The sequence below is a fragment of the Candoia aspera genome, chromosome 7 (assembly GCF_035149785.1).
Source record: "Candoia aspera isolate rCanAsp1 chromosome 7, rCanAsp1.hap2, whole genome shotgun sequence".
NCBI lineage: Eukaryota > Metazoa > Chordata > Lepidosauria > Squamata > Boidae > Candoia > Candoia aspera.
In genome coordinates, this window is record NC_086159.1 from 53,942,997 (window position 1) to 53,965,499 (window position 22,503).

Here is a 22,503-nt window from a genome sequence, read left to right on the forward strand (position 1 = left end):
TGGACTACGGGAGCAATCTCCTTCCCAGCTAAGGAATGCCAGCACCACAAGATTCAAGCCGCTATCCGCTCTCCAGCAACCAACGCAGTCACGGAAGCAGGGGGGGTCCAGTTGCCAGCCAAGTATGCAGATTTCGCAGACGTTTTCAGCGAACAAGAGGCCACGGCACTACCCCCCCATAGGGACTGTGATTGCACCATTGAGTTGATACCAGGAGCCAGGGTTCCAGCAAGGAAACAATATCCCATGTCTCCCAAGGAACTAGCCACCTTAAAGGATTACTTGGACGCTAATCTCCAAAAGGGGTTCATCCGACCATCTACGTCCCCAGCCTCTGCTCCTACCTTCTTCGTACCAAAGAAGCCTGACCTGTTGGCACCTGCAACCCAGGAGACACCCATGAGAGTGGTCCACGATTTCAGTTCCCTCAATAAAATAACAAAAAAAGAATCCTATCCTCTGCCTTTAATCTCGGATCTGCTAGACCGCTTACAGAAGGCACGCATTTTTACCAGGTTGGATCTCAGGAGTGCGTACAATCTGATCTGGATGAAAGAGAGGCACGAATATCTGACTGCCTTCGACACCAGGTTTGGTAAATTTGAGTACCTTGTTATGCCCTTTGGCTTGTCTAACGCAGGAGCCATATTTTCCAGATTTATGAATCAAGTTTTCTCTGATTTACTAGATAAGTATCTGGCCATTTATCTAGATTGACATATTAATTTTCTCTGAGGATGCTACAACTCATGTAAACCATGTACGTAATGTCTTGCAAAGACTGAGAGAGAACAGGCTGTTCGCCAAGCTAGAGAAGTGTGCCTTTGATTTAACTGAATTACATTTCCTGGGCTATAAAGTATCAACAGAAGGCATATCCATGGATCCTTCTAAGGTCCAGGCAATTCTCTCTTGGCCACCTCCCCAAAATGTTAAAGAGGTACAAAGATATCTAGGATTTTGCCATTTTTATAGGCAGTTTACAAAAAATTACAGTGATAAGGCTAGACCCCTCACACAGCTTTTGAAGAAAGGATCAAAATTCATTTGGGGGGAGAGACAGCAAGCAGCCTTCCAAGAATTTAAGCAACTCTTTGCATCCCAGCCGCTGTTAAGACACCCTGATACCACGAAGCAATTTATAATGCATTCAGATGCTTCAGATATTGCCATTGGGGCAGTATTATTGCAATATACAAACAAAACCGAGAGTACATTGCTTCCTTGTGCCTTTTTTTCACGCCTGCTCTCACCAGCAGAGAGAAACTATGATGTTTTTAACAAGGAGTTGCTGGCAATTAAAGCAGCATACCAAGAGTGGAGGCACTGGCTGGAAGGTGCAGCCCTTCCTGTGAAAGTTTGTACCGATCACAAGAATTTACAGCTTCTACAAAACACCAGATCCCTCACCCCACGCCAAATCAGATGGAGCCAGTTTTTCTCCCGTTTCAATTTTGTTATTTATGTGCCCGGGGTGCAAAACTGCTTGGCAGACACCCTGTCTCGATCCTTTCAGGCAACCCCCGCCACTCACCAGGAGGTACAGGCTACTGTATTACAACCTCACAACTTTGATCAGTCTATGAGGGGGAACCAAACAGAGATTTTAGCAGCAGGCAGACAAGCAGAGGACCTATTTACAAGAGTCAGAGCTCAGCAGCAACAGGACCCATATGCCAGGGCCAGGATGGATGACCTCCAGAGGGGCCCGCAAGACACTGCCCCCCCATTCAATGTGAGGCAGGAATCCTCTGGCATAGTGGGCGATTATATATTCCCCCTTCATTGAGGGAAGAAGTACTGAGACTTTGCCATGACCATCAAACGGCAGGCCACGGAGGTGTTTTCAAAACTCTCCATAGAGCTCTGAGAGACTACTGGTGGCCTAAGATGACTGCAGACATAAAGGGTTATGTTGCTTCTTGTCACACCTGCAGACGAGCCAAGCCTCTCCCAGGGAAGCCCACAGGACTCTTGCAACCCCTACCCACCCCCAGTAGGCCTTGGGATACAATCTCCATGGATTTCATCACTGATTTATCCCCGGTCCAGGGGCTGACTTCCACACTAGTGGTGGTGGACCTTTTCACAAAGATGGCGCATTTTATTCCTTGCAAGGGCCTCCCATCTGCACCAGCCACAGCGCAGTTGTTCATGGACCACGTTTTTAGGTATAGAGGCATGGTGAATCACTTGGTGAGTGACAGAGGCCCACAGTTCACTTCCAGGTTCTGGAGGGACCTTTTCCAGTCATTAGGGGTCCAGATCCACCTATCATCAGCGCATCATCCTGCCAGTAATGGGCAAGCCGAGAAAATTAACCAATGGTTACAGCAGTATCTCAGGTGTTACACCACTTATCAGCAAGACAATTGGCCAGCCCTGCTACCCATGGCAGAATTTACATATAACAATTCTGTACAGTCCTCTACCAAGATGTCCCCTTTCCAGGCACTCTACGGGGTTAACCCTCGGGTGTTGCCCACCTCCTCCCAGCAGGGAACTGTCCCAGCCACGGCTGATTTTCTTAAAGAGCAACAAGCCGCACAGGAGTTGTTAAAGGAGCAGCTGAACAGGGCAAAGAGTGCTTACAAGAGGGCTGCAGATGCTCACAGACAAGAGGGACCAGCGATTGCAGTAGGAGACAAAGTGTGGCTCTCTACCAAGTTTTTGAACTCTACCAGACCCTCCAAGAAATTGGACTATAAGTTTGTGGGCCCTTTTACTGTGGCGCAGCAGATAAATCCAGTGGCTTATCGTTTACAGCTCCCAGCATCCATGAAAGTCCAGCCAGTGTTTCACAGAGCCTTGCTAGCCAAAGACCCTCCCCCAAGTGCCTTGCGATAGCAACTGCCCCGCCCCCACCTCCAGTAATTGTGGAGGGGGAGGAGGAATACGAAGTTGAGGACATTCTGGACTCTAGGAGGAGGGGAAGGGGCATCCAATATTTCATACACTGGAAAGGGTACCCTGAGGAAGAGCGCACGTGGGAGAATGCCAGATATGTACATGCTCCAGCACTGGTTCATCGTTTCCATCAGCTTTTTCCTCACAAACCCAAGCCTCGCACTCTACCCGAGATTCCTCTTTCGGCTGAGCAGGCCGAAGAATCCCAAGCAGAAGAGTTCGTGAGTGTGCACCTCCCCCCCCCCCCGCCTGAAGCCTTGACTCCAGTTACAGAGGAGGTGGGGGAACCGCAGCCCTCCACCTCGGGCTTGCATTTCCCAGGGGGGAGAGGGGACGACTCTTCTAATTATCTAGCTATTTTCCAGCAGCAGCAGCCACCTGGGCCAGAAGCGTTATCAGACCTGAAGAGCAGCACTGATTCGTCCGTGGAGGAGTTTTCCTTTGAAGACTTTCCATCGTTGCCCAGTTCCCATAGGACCTTAGAAGCAGACGGCGAATCTTATCAAGACTCTGGAGGGGAGGGGGCTGAAATGGAATGTGAATCTGGAGGGGAGGGTGATGTCATGAGTAAGGATGGCGAGCAGGGGGCTCCCATCCAGACTGTTAAGTGCATGCGTAGCACTGAGGAATTGAGCAGCCATTCAAAGAGACACAGATCGGGACCGCCTTAACCCTTTGGGGTTTATATGTCTGGGTTTTTCCCACGCTTCTTCAGTTTGTTAGGATTCCTGTTATGTACAAGCAATAAAACATTAGAGACCATTTCCTTGTCTCAGCGTGGTTCCTGGCTGTTAGGACACGTATCATTAAAATAAAATAAAGTAAAATAAAATCAAGAGAAGATCTGATAAAAGGACATACTTGCCAATGGTTTTCTTATGTACTATTATGAGAAAGGTTCAAAGTAAATAAAAGGTTTTATGGTTTTGAACAATGTAAGACTGAGTTTGAAATAGAATTGTGTACAAATTATGAACATGTAATTGCTACAATGTATAAACTTTTGTTGAAATTTGAGAGAGAAGAAGTAAAGAATGTATCATACAATGGGCTAAAATGTTTGGTTATAATATACAAATGGAACAATGGTGAAATATGTGATTGAAAGGCTTGAAATTTACATTATGTTCTAGTCCTAGAATTTTTATAAAATGACTATCATTGGTATATGACACCAGAGAAATTGTCTAGAATGTATAAAGGCACTCCAAATATATGCTGGCAGTGTGAACAATATGAAGGGACATTTTACTAAGTTTGGTAGACATGTAAAAAAAAGTCATGTAAAAAAGCCAGAAAATTTTGGATATAACTACATGCACTAATTCAGAAGATTTTAAAGACTAATGTACAACTGAAACCAAGGCTTTTCTTTTGGGACTAATGGACAAACAGCTGGAAAAAAAGTCATGGAACTTTGTTTTTATACATGATAACTGCAGCAAGATTATTATATGCTCAAAAGTGGAAAGATTTGGTACTACCCACAATGGAGGAATGGTTGGTGAAGATGATGGAATTTGATGATGGCTAAATTGACCTCTTTGATTAGAGAAAAGACAACATATATATTTATTGCTGACTGGAAATCTCCTATATCCCTTTTGAATGAAACAGAAAAGAATGAACTTTTAATTTGTGGTTTCGAGGATTAGAAAACATTAGTTAATAGAACAGAATATTTTTTTGTAACCATAGCGTAAGAGATCATTTTGTAATCATACTTGTAATTGCTGCAAAGGAAATTCTTCTTTCTATTACTTTTTACCTTTTCCTTTTGCACTTTTGTCTTTTTCTTTTCTCTTTCTTTTCTTTCTTTACTTTGTATTAGTTTTTTGTTAGTTTTTATCTTTTTAAAGCTTTTAATACAATTTATATTTTAAAAAAGGAATTCACATGCCTTTATTTTACATGTCTTTCTAAAGTTTCTAAAGTGTACATTATGTACAAATTGGATTTCCATGATAATAAAAATTACTGGGGAAAAAATATTTTCAACAAGCCGAGCTAAGGTTTCTGTTATCCAATATCATTTCTGTGGTAGCAGCTTTTAGAAAACTGCCATAGGCTGTGATTCATGTACTTTGATTTACTCTGATAGTATTTTATCAACATATCCGAGACCATTTACAAGTGTTTATTAATATTCTTTTTCAGTCTCCAGCATTTTAAGAATGTATTTTAAATTTACAAGCTCCAGAAGGGAAGAAAAAGAACTTTTCTTTTTTTAATAAATGCATAACTATGGCAGCAATCATCTTACATATTATAAATAATAGAGAGAACATGCCCACTTTAGCTTTCTCACATAGCCAGATAACTGATTAGAAACAATGGCTTCTGCATCACAATTTGTCAACTAATAAAATTTAGAACATGGTTTGAATCATATTATTTGTATGCTTGTGTGGCTGAGGCTGAAAGTGATAAGCCTCAAAACAAAGAGTAGGCAAGAAGAATTTAAGAACTGCATACAGCTGATATATATATTATAAGCATATTCAAGATGGATTGATTTTAATAATCTGCAGTGAACCAGTGAAATTTACTGTTCTTAAGAACATTTTTCTTAAGACAGTTTCTTCCATGTATCTTTTTTTGTGGAGGCAAGGAGGAGGAAAGGATGATAAAGGCTGTAAAAAGTGACATGAATTCCAAAACAATCAACAATCTCCCTCTGTAATGGTATGTGGGAAAGACCTGAGGAGACTGGGCAAAGAGATGCTGCCTAGGGAATGGTCAGATAAGAGACAGCATAGCCCGCAGCTGGATAGTGGGCGGGACAAGAGGCTCAGAAGAGACCCTCCCTAGTATTTCTGGCTGTAAAGGACATGGGGGGAGAAATGTACTTTCAGACTTGCATGATTCTGTCAATGTAGCTTTACAATAAAGTAGAATTAGCTCATCTGGTTATGTTTCCTATCTGGTTTGCCCCACGAGGCCAATGTCAATCTTGCAAGTCAAAAAGGTGATAACCAGCACATTGAATTGTACCTGAATTATAATTATTTAATTATAATTTGGAAGCATATGTTTGAATTAATATTACCAATTAATGTAAAATGATTACTCTAATAATATTTATACTTCCACATTAGTTGTCCACACCAGTTATCACATGCATCAAAAAGTATCATTTATCTACATATTGAGATATATCACTGAACCACCACTACCCCACGCCCCACCCAGACAAAAGTGAGATGCTTTTACCCATGCATGTATGCATTACAATACAGAAGAAATGTGAGTCTATAGGGAATGAACTCTGGGAACAGCCACAAAAGCAGAAGCATCTATAGTCTAAAGGCTGCATACAGAGCCTTCATCAATGACTGATCATCAAGAAGAGCCAACATCTGCAGATCATTCAGCTTCCTAAGTATAAAGATTCATCACAGGAAAGAACACATTTGTTGTTTATATATTCTTTTTCGTTTATTGGAAACTGACCAGAAGACTGCCATTGGGCAGAAACACAGGAACGTAATGCTGGAAACCTACATTGCAACTTGGCCCAGAAAAATCTACATCACAATACTGCTTGGAAATAACCTTTTCCTGTGTTGCATAACAAGAATCTGCTTGCTTTCACTCTCTACAGAATAACAAAACGCATTGAAAAGACTATATAATTTTTTCAACAGTAGACATGAAAATAGCAGTTAGAGATGTGAAAGTGCTTTAGATAATATAATGACTGCCTACTATGGCATAGTGCCTGTATGTAACTGTCTTGTAACTGTCAATATAAACAACATAAGTATCAGAGAGTTAGTGTTTATTAGATATTTACATTTCCTCTTTCTTTGTATTTTTAGTATAGCACTATGTGGCTATGAAGTTTTATAAATTACTTCTGCAAAGAATACAGTCTGCTTAGGATGATTTGTGCAAAAATACTGTCTCATGCTGCAGAGTTACAAACACATATCTATACAACTGTTGATGAACTCTTATTTTAGACAGAATTCTACTACAAATTCTAAAATTACTGCATACCAAGCACAGATGGACAGCCATGCATTCACAATCAATTCAAAGAGTATTTTCATCAATAATTTACACTGTAGCCCAGAGTATATTGTATATGGATCATCTATATAGTCAGGTATTATTAGGCGGAGCTTGCCAGTCAAATTCTCTAGTTCATTCTTGCAAACATCATTTTAAATATAAATACATATAATTCCTTTCAAATTTGTTTACTTTAATATTTTAGGTAGCTTATATCACTGTTGCATCGAGGTTGCTATTGATACCATAAACAGTATGCTTTTTCACCTCATTTGTTGGAAGAAAGTTGTTTAGGAGCAGGGCTGATGATAAGATGGCAGGAGTCGAATGAACATGTTACATTAAACTCAGAGCAATAATACCTCAAGTATCTTAACCAGTATTGGTGTCCTCTGAGCCAGGCTTCCACCTGCAACAGATCAACTATATGGCAGCAGGTTGGCATTGAGATGAGAAAATCCTATCAAAGCTGAAATTCAGCTGTGGAATACAGTTTACTTAACTAATTTTCTACTAATTACAGGAGGAAGAAAAATCCCAAATTTAAGGGATTATCTCAAGAGGATTATGCTTTCAAATTGATGATAAAGATGAATATCCAGAATGAAATACTGAACAAAAAACAGAAATCAAACCAGTTTGGCTGCTACTAAAGCTATTATTTGTTGTTGTTGTTGTTGCTTTAAAAGGTTATGTTTAGAAACAAGTAGAAACTACCCATACAGAAGTCTTGCTAATCACTTTCTCCAAGTCTTCATGAGTACAGAACAATAAATGTCATATATGGTACAGACTATCTTGCTCTATTTCAAATAAAGTATGATTGTTCAGTCTTCAGTAGAAGCATGTGTGTATACATACTGTATATCTATCAATCTATCTATTTATCCATCCAGCTTAATAAAAAACTATTGTGTAAGTGAGCGACACAATTCAGCATAAAACAAATTTAAATGTCTAAAAGCAAACAGTGTGTATATTGGTCATGTATATGCTTTTATTTCCTACAAAGTAAATTTGAACTTTTATTGGGGGGGGAGGTGTTATGAAAGAAAACTAGCATACATTCTGTCATAGAACATAAAATGTAAGAATATTGCCAGATATTAATAATGTAGATAAATCTGTTTCAGCACAAATGAAGATCTTGTGGAAGTTATAATAAATCATATGCAACTGCACTCCTAAATCTACTGTATTTTATCAAATAGGACCAGTACAACTCTTTTTAAAAAAGGATTTTTATTATGTAAAGTACAAAGAATTAACTGTCCTAGTTGTTCAATCTATAGCTAAGAACTTCTTATATTCCATTCTGGAGAATTGCAACATTTTCAGAATTTTCATTTTAAAAGCAAGCACCAAATTTTGGCAAAGAACTATTATCAAATATATCTCATAGAGCCCTTCCAAAGGGATTTAGATTTTGTCTGTCTCTCATCAACCAAAGGGGAAGATGAAAAGAATCTGTCAAGTCTTTAGGATCTATCTGACCTTCAGCTGCTGCTTCACTAATCCCATCAGTCTTTTCCTTAACTTCCAGCAAGAGAGTTTGAACTCCACTGAGCCTACATCCTACCTGGCAGAGATCTATGCATGTTAGGGGATACAAAAGAAGATTCTCCCTTATGGTATAACCACAAAACATAGCATCTAAAGTACCATCATTATCATAAAGATCCTAATATAGCCATTCAATCTAAAACTTTAAATGTAATACACAACCTACACCTAAACTTGTATTGGTTTTCAGAGAGAGAATCAAAATAACTAAAGCAGATTTAGGTACAGAGAGAAGACATTCTATGACATCTTTAGAGACTAAACTGTAAAAATATCAGCAAGTTTTGGTGGCATCCACCTGAGAATTCCTAAAGAATTCAAATGTGATATTGCTGACCTCTGAGCAAAAATATGTAACTTCTAACTCACATTAGGTGCAGTGTCAGAGGACTGAAAGCCACTGTGACACCAATTTTAAAAAAGGTGCCCAGGGAAATCTGGGAAATGATAGATTAATGTATTAATTAATCTGAGAAATGACATTAATGAGCTTAATATCTTCTAGGCAAACTAATACAAACATCAATCAAAGTAAAAATAGCTAAGTACATAAAAAAAAACAAGCGTGGCTTAAGGAAAGTTGGTATGGATTTCACAAAGGTCAATCTGACTCACCAATCTTGCAGTTTTTTTTAAGAATGTCATCAATCATATGGATGGAAGAAGCCCTTTCAAAATTGTATCCTTCTCTTTTTAAAGGTCTTTGACAAAGTTTCTTTTCAAGGGTTCTTGCGTAAACTTAGCAGATTATTTATATATGAATATATAGTATGGACTTCGTACCACGCTGGAGAGCCCTTTGGACCTTGGAGATTGGGGAAGATGGGGCAAACTGCGAAAAAGTTGAGGCAGCAAAACTGAAATGTCCTATATGTGCAAGCAAGCACTAGCACATTGCATTCAAATCACAATTTGCTTAGCAACAAGCAGATAATAGTACTCCTATAAAGTCTGAAACTAACAAGTTTGAATAGTAGCTCCATGATGAGTATCTCTTCCAGTCATTTCCCATCTAGCATTATCATTTGATGCACACAGCATTTTGACAGGAAAAGTTTATCCAGTTGCTTTCTAAATTTCACCTGACATAGATTGTTCTTTTCTTTTCAAGCAACCATGTATATATAAACCTCAGCTCACTGTGTTGCAACTGCCAATCAAATCACCTCTTCACCCAACTTGACTAGCACAAGGGACTTCTCTAATGCCTAAGGAACCTCCAGGTATATCTATTCACTCTGACAGATTCAGTATCATTCCAAATCATCCAGTAATCTAGCATATGTTTTAATGATCTTATTGCGCATGCTCACTGTACATCCAATAATCTCCATCTATAATTTAGAATCCCTCTGACTACTCTGGGACCCAGCTGCCTTCTAGGTTTAGAATGAAACTCATTACATTCACCAAAACAATTTGCTGCTATAAGTTCTAATGGATAGAAAACATTAATAAAGTTCAAATCTCTTACACTATATTTGATAATTTCTATTGGACGTATTTGAAATCTGGTACATTTTATATATCTCATCAAGTTGATTGCTGATAACAAGCTTCAATTTATCCACTCAGGAAGTGTCTTTTTTTAGTGTGTGTGTGTGAGAGAGATTATGAGTTTTTCAGATTGTATATATATAAGATTACATATATATGATTGTGTATATACAGTATGAAATTTTGAGATTTTGAGCATGTGTGTGTGTGTGGATGAATGGATGGATATGAGATTTTGAGATGTATTAAATCTTTTATATGTTGCCCCTTCAAATAACAGAAATAAGGGCAGAAATCCCAAATTCAGCTCTACTAATGTGACAGTTAAAACTATATAATTTTTGCGTATTTTGACTATGTATTATTTTTAGTGATTTTCTGAAAATTTCAACTTTAACCTCTTTAAAAAGCCAAGTATCATATTTTCAAAATGACAGTTGTTATTTCATTATTTTGCAAATCACAAACACATCTGTGTGTGAAACAAATTGATATAATCTTCCTATACAGGAAAGGAAAATGAAAACCCATGAAATACAACAGGAAGTCTTAACATTCCAGTTGCTAGAATACACTGCTTACAAATAAAAATATCTAGATTTACCCAAGTAGCTAATTTTAATTTCTATTCAGTATGCATTTAGCCAATAAAACATGTTTCTTATAATTCTGAACAGCTGTAATATACTTTGAGGATGATGTAAAAGCAAGCATGCATATTTGAAGATGAACATTTTCCGAAGTAATATTCCATGAATATTTCAACTATTCAGCTACTTTTTATGTTTATTTTCAGCATATGCTCATAGTGCTTTATCGCACCTGTTTGATTCAGATATTATTACTAATCACATAAAACTGCTCATTTCCTGCCACACTATTGCCTTTCCAGCCATTTAGTAGCCAAATCTGGTTCATTTATTCATCTGTACAAAAATTTATGAAGAATCTTTTACCTTACAAGGAATTCACAATTTCCAGGGTGTTACCACACTATCAACAACTCCATTCTCTTTTCTATCCGAATCCAATGAGACATATGTCTCAGATGTGCATCATGACTCTCTCTTCTCTATAGGTTATGGGGTTGTGGTCTTCAAAATCACTAAAAGCATTGAGTATTGAGGATCTTGAACATTGTCTCCACATTTTCTTTTAGCCAATTTGTCTCCTTCTCTAACCCTTTCAGAATAGCTTTCTTATCTCCTGTCTGCATCTTTTCTCTTCATGTTCCACTGGCTGATAAGCTGTTCTCCCCACCACCACCTTATTAAAAAGAAAAGAAAAACAACCCCTCCCCTCAAAAACTAGATATAAAAAAGAATAAAAAAGCAAATTTAGGCTTCTAATAAATGTACAGATATATAGAAAGCTTTATACATCCATTTCAATAAAGGATGACCATATTTTATTGTAATCATCCATGCATAATCTATATCTGAAGGCAACTTATTTGTAAGCCTCAAATAACATCAGATCTTCTATCCACCAAGTAATTGGGGCCATAAATTCATCTTTATAATGTTGATGATTTAGTTTCTTAGCAACAAGGAGGGAGCAGAGAATTTATTTCCATTGTCTACTCTTCAACTTCCAATGTAATAGGTATATAGTTCAAAAGAATGTGGACATCTTAAAAGGATAGTGTCTCAAAGTCAAATTAATGTGTGTCATTATTTCTTCCCAGAACATAACTTTAGGACACCACAAAAAACAAGTAGTTTAATGAAGTGTTATTCTGACTGTATCTCCAGCACGATTTATAAATTCCTTTTTTATATAAATGCAATAGGATACAATATGCCTGAATATTATTTTTTGTTGAAAAAGCTGTAGCTTAAGATCAAATGAAATTTTTGATACAAACATTAAGATGCTCTCCAATTTTTCCTTTTCCTGTGTGAGCACAAAGAAGATAACAAGTAGGAAGATCAGAAAAAGGGGAAGAACAAGACTCACTTGATGGGCTTCTGGAGGTGAGGATAACTGTTTCTCTTTTCTTCCAGCTTTGGAGAGGCCCATTTTCCCCATAATCTGGTTTATTGTAAATCCTGTGTGTATAACTGTTTTATGAATACTATCTAACTGGAGGAAAGTGGAAAGTTGGCTGGGGCTCCCATGACCTATATGGATAGACAGGATGCAAAAGTTGTCTCCTTTTTCTAGCTACTGAGCTAGAAAACATGACAGACATAGTAAGTTAGCTCACACCTTGCTTGTTCCTTTATCAGGCTCACTCCCTTCTCCACCAAACAACTGATCTAGATTGTTTCAGTTCTCCTGTCATTATTTTCCTAGTGGACTAGAAGGAAATCTGGAGCCCTTGCTCTTCTCATGCTTTGGAAAGCCTGAGAGCTACCATACCACCTTCTCTAGTCTATGTGTCTAATCCAGCCACAGAAGGGTTGCTGATCATTCTGACTGATGCCTTGTTATCAAGCGGGAAAAGTTCTAAGTGGCCTTCACTCCTCTCTGTTGTGGACAAAATTGCTACCACCACCTCCTCAACTCTTTGATGGACTCTGGAGTAGGCCTGCACAACATGTGGCCTGCTGTGCAGCCTTGTGCAGCTTGGTAGTGTTTTTTGAATAGCAAGACCAAGAGCACTGTTCATCTTATTTCAGGTGAGAAAATAAAAAGCTTTCTTGGAGACGGCATCATTGTTGCCAACTGTTCTTCAGGTAGTCTGGCTGAGGATCAAGCTGATCCACATATGAACACAGATGTTCATATACTGTATATCTAGGACTACATCATTTGATACTGCAACATTCTGCAGTTTATTTTCTTTATTTAAATTGCATATTGTTCACTGAATATTCTATATGTTTTCACTATAAATTATAATACACCATACTTTTGTGGATAAATATTACTTAACGCAGCACATATCTGGCATATCTAATGGGTTAAAATGTTTGAGAATCAGACCTTGATCTGTGTCTTAGCTACAACGTCATGGGTTGATTGGGAAGTTCTGTTCAAATACTTCTTTAAATAAAATGCCTCTTATACTCTTGAAATATTGTGTTCATTTTCAGACATTTGACATAAAACTTACGCAACTTATAGTAATAAAAAAAATTCAACTGAATTTCACTGAGGCATGGACAGATATTTTGCATGGCTTGTTACAGCGCATCATTATCATTGGTGCAGTTACTTTGTAATGTATTCATAACAGTTCTTTGGAATGTATTTCTCCCAGTGAGAGTGTAAAATAGCCAGAACTCATCTTTAGCAATAAGAAGCATTCCTCCTTGAGTATCTGATAACCTGAACACTTTCATCTACAGGTTATGGTTCAAACACAGTTCTGTAGATGGCATGATAAATTAAAATCAGGGAATAAACAGATACAGGAATTTGGAAAATTAAAAACAAGCTACTAAAATCAGTTGCATCTTCGTATCAAGATACTTGATATGATAATTGGTAATTGATATGATGAGAGACAGTTTCGTGTAGTGGTTAAGGTGCTGGCTTAGAAACCAGGGGACTGAAGGCATGGAAGACAGCTGGGTGACTTTGGCCAGTCACTCTCTCAGCCCAATCCACCTCACAGAATTATTGTTGCGGGTAAAATAGGGGGCAGGAATCTTAAGTATGTCCACTGCCTTGAGCTGACTAACTATATTGTGTGTGTGTGTGTGTGTGTGTGTGTGTATACGTGTGTGTGTGTGTGTGTGTGTGTATGTATACGTATGTGTGTGTGTGTATGTATGTGTGTGTATATATATATATACGGATAAAATCTAATAATAATGGTGGGGTATGATAATATCATAGTAAAAAACAAGTTATTCAAACTAAAGGAACAATCCAAAATCACCAAAAAAAAAAAAAGCCAAATGCTCACTACTATGGTATGAAATATTAACAACCAATGAAGATATTATTCCAGGATTTGGTTGTGGCTTTTATTTCTTCTGTTTAAGAATTAACTTTTACCTCATGTTATTTTCTTCATATCTCCCTAAAATCAATCTTAGGAGATTGGTTGGGAGCCCACTTTTCAAAATTACAAGGCTGATAAGGCACTTAGAGATTAACAGTGTCTGGAGTGGAACTGGTGATTTACTTGTGATTTAACTGAACATGTTTCATAATTGTATAGGGATCTGAGTTTATCTAGATTTAACTTGGCACTCTAATCACCATGCCTCAGGCTTTTTATTACAACAAAAATAATACAATTATACCACAATCTTGTGTACTGATCAGAAATCAAGCACTTTATCATAGTTTGCCAGTTACTGTCAGTACAAATCAAAATGTACTAAATTTTCCAGTTTTAACAAATAAAATGTGGAAATAGCTGCATTATAAGTCAAGCTGTGTCAAGTTTATCATATATTATATATATATATATATATATATATATATATGAATGAATGAATGAATGAAAAACATTCTAATGAAGGAATTACCAAAGGAATAATTTCCATGTTTAATATTTTTTTTTAAAAAAAAACAAATTTTAATAACTTGTGTACTAATTTATTCCCAAAACTGTCAAGGCACACACTTAACAATGTCTATGTTACACATGTTGATTTGTCATTTCTTACTGTTGCTTCAGGCAAACAAGCTTCTGCAAGTGACAATTTAAAGAATCTATGCTCAGCTTTTTCTAAACTCAGTGAGAAATAAGGAACAAGAAATGTTATCTCTCAAATGTTAATCAAATTTGAAATACATCTCAGTGCTAAAGTAGCAAAAGAAATTCTCCTTGTTCTATTGTTATCTGAAAAAACATTCACTAGTACCAGTTGTTTACATTTGAATGAATATATTACTTAAATCAAAGGGAGATCTGTTAACTCTATTTGTTATTTATAGAAATAAATACTTAGCTAATAAAAATATACCACATTCTACATTAGCCTTCTCAACTAGGGTTCTGTGAAAGAACACTAGTGGTTCCATGAGAAATTCTGATTGAAAAAATAATAAATTTTATGCAGGGCTTCCTGAGACCTGAAAATTATTTTAAGGGTTCCTCCATGGCAAAAAAGTTGAGAAATACATATATACACACACATGGTCACAGCATTATAAATCTAGCTATGAAAAATATTCTAATGGATGTCTAATGAATGAAGAACAGTCAAAGGTATAACTTCATGCTTAATGTAGAATATTTTAAGGCTCATTAAAATATGCTTGCATGCAAATATGAAAATGTTATTAAGTGCTATACCAAAATGTCTATAGCCTATAATAAATGAACAAAACCTACAAAGTGTTGTAAAAAATGAATGGAATAAATAGGATTGGGGAAAAAAAATCCTAAAAGAAATAGAAATTGACATATTCATTCACCGTGAACAGTGAAAACAGTTTTTCCTTCTTGCTAATCACAAAGGTAGTGACACTTCATCGCTAGCTATTATGGTTAATCGCCACTGATAGAATTATATTCTATTAAAAGTCATTCAAACATCTATTTAAAAGCTATCTAGAGGCCATGCCATCATACGGAAGTATGACTGTTTCCTTTGATCTGCAAATCATTCAACAGTGCTTTCTGTCGTTAAATCATCAGGGTCTCTGGTAGAAATCACTACCTACACAATTACTTTATACCCATCCTTCCTTCCTGGAGCCATCTGGTTAGCACTTGGAGCATTCTGTGTTCCTGATTATCTGATACACAGTCTGTTTTTCTCTTGACTCAAGCCAATTCTCTTAAGCAAACGTAACACAACCATGGCATTTTAAATATATATGATAAATATTAAGAGAAAGTATTTGGCTTCAACAAAATACTTCCATAACCATTTTACTGAATGGTTGAAATTCATAATATACACACCCTGCCCCCACTATTGACATTTATTTTCCATTAGATGGATGAAAAATATTCTTCTCACATATTTCTGTACCCTATCATTTAGAGTTCTGATGATATCCCTGAATCATGTATTTCATATTAGAAATAGTGTAAGGACTCTGGATATTCCCTGCCCCCCACCAATACTTACCCTAATAAATGTTCCACTTACAATTATTTTTAGTTATTTAAACCAATATTATAGACCAATCTGAATGTTAGCAAGTCTAGGAAAGCCAGTGAAGTACAATAATTAAGGTGCTGGATTAGGAACAGAGAGACTCAGAATCAAGTCCACCCTCAGGCAAAAAACTTACTAGATACCGTAACTCTGGGCTAGTGTGACAGTCCCAGCACCAAGATCTTAAATTAGAAATTCTCCAGACAGTCCATCAGGAAGCTTAAAGAATTCTTTATTAAGGATCTGATTAACACAGGACAGTAATCAAAGCTCAAGTTAGAATTTGGCGCCAAGACATTCAAAGTGATTCTTTCCCTCCTCTGATCTCATCCCTCCTCCCTGTCTTGCAAACAAGCTGTTTCTCACTCCTAAGTCCCCCCTCCCATCTCGCCAGTTTGTTAGAGTGATTAACAACCCAGGTGCTTTATCAGCAGCAGAGTGCCCTTGGCTGAAATGGCTGGGGCAAAGGAATATGAAGCTAACACAGGTTGGTTCTCTCTTAGGGAATGCAGTGAATGTGTGAAGCCAGCTAAAGTGTATAGAAACCTCTAATGGCAGGTGAGCCAAGAGAAGGGAGCCTGACAGCTAGTCAGCCTCTGCCAGCGCAACTGACTACACAACGGTGTTGTAAGAGGATAAAACAAAATCTCCTGCAAGAGGATGTGATATAAATCTAACGAGATCCCTGCAGCATCAATGTTGCATAAAATTAATGTTTATTAATTGGCTTGTGTACATGTCCAATTTTTCAGCCATATCAAATATACAAAAGCCCATTTTGACTTTGGCTTCTTTCTGACTTCCCATAATACTGACTCAGAAATTCATTACAGGCATTGTTGGAATGGTACCCAAGGCCATTTAAGCCAAGAAATAAAGAAGATTACAAAAGTAAGCTGCTGCAGGGAAGCAAGAAAAACCTGTAGTGATTACTTTGGGACAAGATCTCAAACGGAAATCAAATGTTCTGCTATGCTGTCACTTGCCATAGAAGGTGGGACAATATTTCATTATCAGAAAGAATCTTGCCTTTAAGGAAAACAACACATTCTTTGTGAAGGTCTGTCTACTATTCACTGGAGTGAAAAAGAAACATTTTTAGTGTATTCTTAACTGATGCCCAAAGAAAAGTTAAAGATATCTGGAAATAATTCTTCCAGAAATCCTATTTCTAATTTTAGTCATAGAAGAACTATTAAGAACTGCTATTGTGGAATAGCAAATTTTGAATATTAGTTTTAAGAGACATAGATAAAATGGATGCACACACACTTTGATATATTGCATTCAGCCACTACTCATATTTTATATATTCAGAGGCCTTGAGAAATCTGCTAGTAAGTTGCATGAAGAACTTCTAAACTTCTTTAAGCACCCAGTCCTGCTCTCAAAGTTATAAGCATCCTGTGCAAACAGAAACTCTAAAGTGCCCACAGTCATTTCATTCAATGCAACAATATCACAGAATATTCCCTCTATGTCTGTTTGTTTATTTATTATTTATTCCCTCTATGCTTGTACGTATGTATTTATTCATTCCATTTCTAAGGCCATCAATAACTGTGTGGCTTATAATTCTATCAGACAGGAAAGCACAAGCTTATCATAAGTTCGGATTAAAGTGTGCATCTAAAAGTTGATGTCTGAAATATCAAAATTCAGTATTGGCTGACTAAATACTGGTACACTTAGAGGATTAGAACCAAATCTTTTTTGCAGTGGATTCCATTTGATCAGCCAACATCTAATACTGACTTCTGTTTAATTTGAATCTTCTATTTCAGATATAAGCCACAATACATTTTTCTGAATCAGCAAAATTAAATTCTGAATTTTATTTCTATACTGCTTGCCTTGTTTGGAGTTATAACACTGATAATTTTGTTCACCATTCTTTGCACAAAAGTACTTTCAGGTATATAGAATTACCATATTCATAACCTGGTGTTCCTTAAAATTTATTGCAACATAATGGAGTAACCTTCCAAAATAAAACTCCACAGTATCTTGAAGAAGAACACAAAGTACAAAGAAACGGCTTCTGTCAATAGCTCAGGAGAAGTTATGCACCATAGAGTAGAAGTCACATTAACTTTTTCAGCACTTTGAGCAAAAGCAAGAGGAGGACTATTTCACTATTGGGTGCTGAGTTGAGTTTAAGAACAGCCGCCATGTTTTTCCTTCAGAGTCCGCTAATTTCCAACAGAGAAGTAGTATACCAGGTGGGCTTCTTGGACCTTGCATGGACAAATCTCTAGATTACCTAACAGGAGTTCTTTAACAGCTAAGCCTTCTAATCAGATTTATTTAATTACAATTATCAAAGGTATTTCCATGGAAATTCAGTCCAGCAACAATCTGTAAATTTGTTACTTGATGCTCTCCTGTACTGGGAACCTTCTCTGCACATTCAGCTTGAAATGGATTTTCTGGACTCTCTAGAGAACAGCCTCTAGGAAAAATCAATCAGTTGAAGATGAGTGACAATGGCAACTTCAAGCAACATCAGGTAGGTTACCTTGCTGTCTCATGACAGGACCTTTTCAACCCCTTCATGAATTTCCTGTCAGGCAATACGGAGCCAGATTGACCAGCTTCACAAAACCGATTATTGAGGAGTTCCTTTTTGTGCCCAATGTGGCATTTTCTAGGAAATGACTGGCACATTCTCATGGAATTATTGCTCTTCTTTCACGAAATACTGCTGGCTGACATATTAATAGCTTTAACACTTTTTTTTTGTAATTCACACTGTGTCTTTTCACATTATTTTGCTCCAAGAACCTTGAAAGCCTTGGTTTTCTTTTTGTGCCTGGTTTCATCCTCTTTGTCCTTAAGACTTCTTCTAGCATAAAGCAAAGCAGAACCCACAGGACAGTTGGTCTATTTATTACCTCCAAACTCAATGTCTATATATTTAATCTTGAACTGTGTGTTATTTTAGATACACCTTTTTACTTAAATTCAGGCCTTCTAGTATTTTGATTTTCAGTATTTATCTTAACTCTTTTCAAAGGTTAAGAGTAGTTAACGAACTCTGGGACAACTTTGCACATATTGCTAATGTCTTAAGTCATTATCTTGATCCTTCCATTGCGATGGCCAGTGATCTAAATGGTTATTCAGAAGCCACTCAGGGTTCTTTATTACACACTTTTAGTAGATTCTCCTATCAGATGAGATTATCTCCCTCAGGGCTGCCATTTAAGAAATAAAGCTGTAATTCAGTAGATTTTTGACTGGCCCATTGAGCATGTAGTCTTATTCTTCATAGGTCATTAAAAGGCAAAAAGAGATTATACTTGGGGAGTGGATGGGGAACAGTGGCAGTGGGGCTGCTTATACTCTGGCGTGTACAGATTTAGTTCAGTTTCAAGCATTCTTACCTTGTTAGTATTACTGCTCTGAAACACTGGCCATTATTTTGGCAAGTTTTGATGTTTTGCCTTCTGTGGTGCTATTTTGTAGATTTCATAACATACCTGTATGCCTGCAGGGGGTCAGATGCTATGGAAACTCTGAGTCATACGGTGTTTATTGTTCATTTAATAGGGTTTGGCAAGTCCAGCAGATTCCTCCCATTCTTCAGAACATTCATTGTATCTTTACTGTCAATTAGCTAATTGCTACCCTAATATCACCTGCAGAGTCGCTAAATTTTGTGCCTCTGTATGTGCTACCACCACTCATTGGGCTGCAAAGTGTCATATAGTTTTGTCTTGTAGCTATGATCTATTCAAGTTCGATTTGGTCCCTGACCATAAAACAACAGCAACAATTCCAGACAACCCCTCAGAGAAGGTTGCTTCAATCACTGCTCTTTGCATCTACAATTCAACATTTTAACTTTCCACAACACAACTTGTTGTACTAAAGTGCACCTTTATAAATGATTATTCTAAGAGTCACCTAATCAGCAGTAATCACAGAGTATTGGGGAAGAAAAGTATTATTGGTTTCTATGGTCTAGTCTTCTGATCATGGAAGGAGCTGAAGCCAACACATAGTAAGGCCTGTCCTTATTGCAATATTCCTAGTATTCAGTAGAAACATAACTTGCCACATAATTATTGCTATAGCTTGTTTTTCCTGGAGTTTTCTGAAGCAATTACATGTATAGGTTTTCATAGTTTACCATTCTTAAGATTTATTTCTTTACACAAGTTGCTTCCTCTAGTGAAAGCAGAGACATCACAGAACAGTAGATTCCTTTCCTGACATACCAGAAAGAAAAATTTAGTTGGATATTCTTAAAGAATTATAGTCCCAACAAAATCACTTACTTAGCACCTAGCAGAATCAGTGTAAAAAAAAACAACACAATAAACTCATTCAATATAACCAAGCATGTTTTTAAAGACAAGAGCTCTGGAAGAGATTCCAATTAAATTAAACTGCATATTTTTATTGTCATTATTTTTAAAGTAATCCTATTTAGAAAAAAGCCATAATATGAGTCAAATTCCCATCATACACAAGACAGTGACGCTAAATTTGAGCTTTTTTAAAAAAAAATGATAGCACAGTACATTAGCAAGGATAAATTTAGGAAAAATATTTTCATCGTTTTTAAAAGTGAGTTCAATTGTACAGTGCTAGCCTACTACAGAAGCAATTTTTACTAGCAAGATAGTAATCGATACATTTACCAACAGCTGCTCCCATGGCATTCATAAATACTATGTGTGTATACATACACACAAACATACTCATCATGCTATTCCCTTTTGGGGTCAGCAATATTTTTGCAAAATAGAAAACAAATAAGAAATAGTAAGCCAAATAAATTAAAGGGCTAAGATGGGGGGGAGGGGATTTAGCCAGGTTCTCTATACTCCTCCATACCTTTCTATCCTTGCAAGACAACTTTGCTTCCCTCATGTGTATATACCACTTCATACATTGTCTTTTGTTCTTAAAACATGTGCTTTTTCAAAATTGTATGAATTCACAGGGTTTGAAGCTCTCTTGACCAACTTCCAAAACAATTTTTTTTCCTATCCAACTGGCTTTGTATCTTCTCTGCCTCTTTTTAGCTTGTTTCATGCTCTGTTTGCCTACATTCTTTGCGGCTACCTTTTTCCCTCTGTACACCACCCTCATTCTCTTATATGCATTTTTCCTTATCCACAACCTCTTTCACTTTTTCATTCCACCAAGCATCTCTTTTCATGCCACTGATTAGCATTACTCTATGTACTTCTGAGGAGCTCTATATTCTTTTACTGTTCCAAGCAACATCTTCTTTCTTTAAACCCACACTCTGTTCATTCTGTTGGGAGATGAATTTATCTTCTAATATTTATTCACATTGGACTTATACTTTCTCCTCCTACAGTTGTTCGACTTTCATACTTGTTTCTTTCACTTTTCTTTTTCTTTCATATGTACTTTTCCCCAAGTTACACATAACAATTTCAGAATCCATCACACATTCCAGATGTAAGGTTTTGTAGAATGGAAAATATCCAATTAGATCTTCCTGAATTTATCTAGCTTATTCAACCATTGACTTCCATAACATCAATCAACAGTTGTAAGTTTAAAATAGATAAGCCTTTTAATTGGGTATAAACCCTGCCATAGCGCTGGAATAATGCTAGGAAGAAGAATTGGGTATAAACCAGTCAGAAATGGGCATTTAGTTAATCTTTAGTAGACACTGAAATTGTACTTCATTTTCAAAAGTGAAGAATGCTGGAAATCATTTTTTAAATGCTAAGAAACTGTCTTCTCTCAGATTGTTCCGGGGCAGAGCTTCCAAATAATTCCTTACACCAAATCAGTCCTGGACTGCTAAGTTCTCATTTCCTCTTGTATTAGAATGAGGGAATGAATTATGTATAGCTAAAACCTGTTCTGATATGAGAGTGAGAACTGGACAAACCAATCTGTTTACCTTTGTAATTGTACTTCAGCCATAGCCATGCATACAAATGCTTTTTGGGCACTGCTTCTCACTGAATAATCTGTCCTTGTCATTTGCTTATCATTTTCTCTAAGAAAATGCCTACCCTGAAAGAATATACAATTAATATATCAAGCCCCAAAAGTATACCTGACATGATTTCAGTCAAATCACTATGTTTTAAAAAAGTTAACGAAGTCATGACTGCACTGATTTTTACACGGGGGGGGGGGAGGGGAGAGGAAGGAACAGATCAGCAGAATATATAATACCACTTCCCCAAAAAACTTTTACCAATCTCTTGCACGAGGCTTTCAGCACAATCAACTAAAGGCTTTGAAGTAGCAAGTTTTTACTTACAGTATGTGAGATGGGTTACCATATAAATCCACTAAATAAATAAGTTTTCAAACATGGTTTAAGCTGGAAAAATAACAGAACTAGGAACAGGAAATGTCAGTATGACATTTTGCAAAAACAAAACAAACCCATGCCATGCTATAGTATTAAAATATGAAAAGTGATTTGCCACATGTCTTGTAGAAATGTTGCCCAAGGAATGCTAGCCCAAAGCGTCCCCAAACCTAGAACCTC

At 37.0% G+C, this 22,503-nt stretch overlaps 1 protein-coding gene across 1 annotated transcript in view; it reads right to left on the bottom strand.

The window, feature by feature from the left end:
• The window catches only part of IMMP2L (inner mitochondrial membrane peptidase subunit 2), a 463,417-nt gene that overhangs the window by 394,647 nt on the left and 46,267 nt on the right, over nt 1-22,503 (bottom strand). The window lies entirely within an intron of this gene.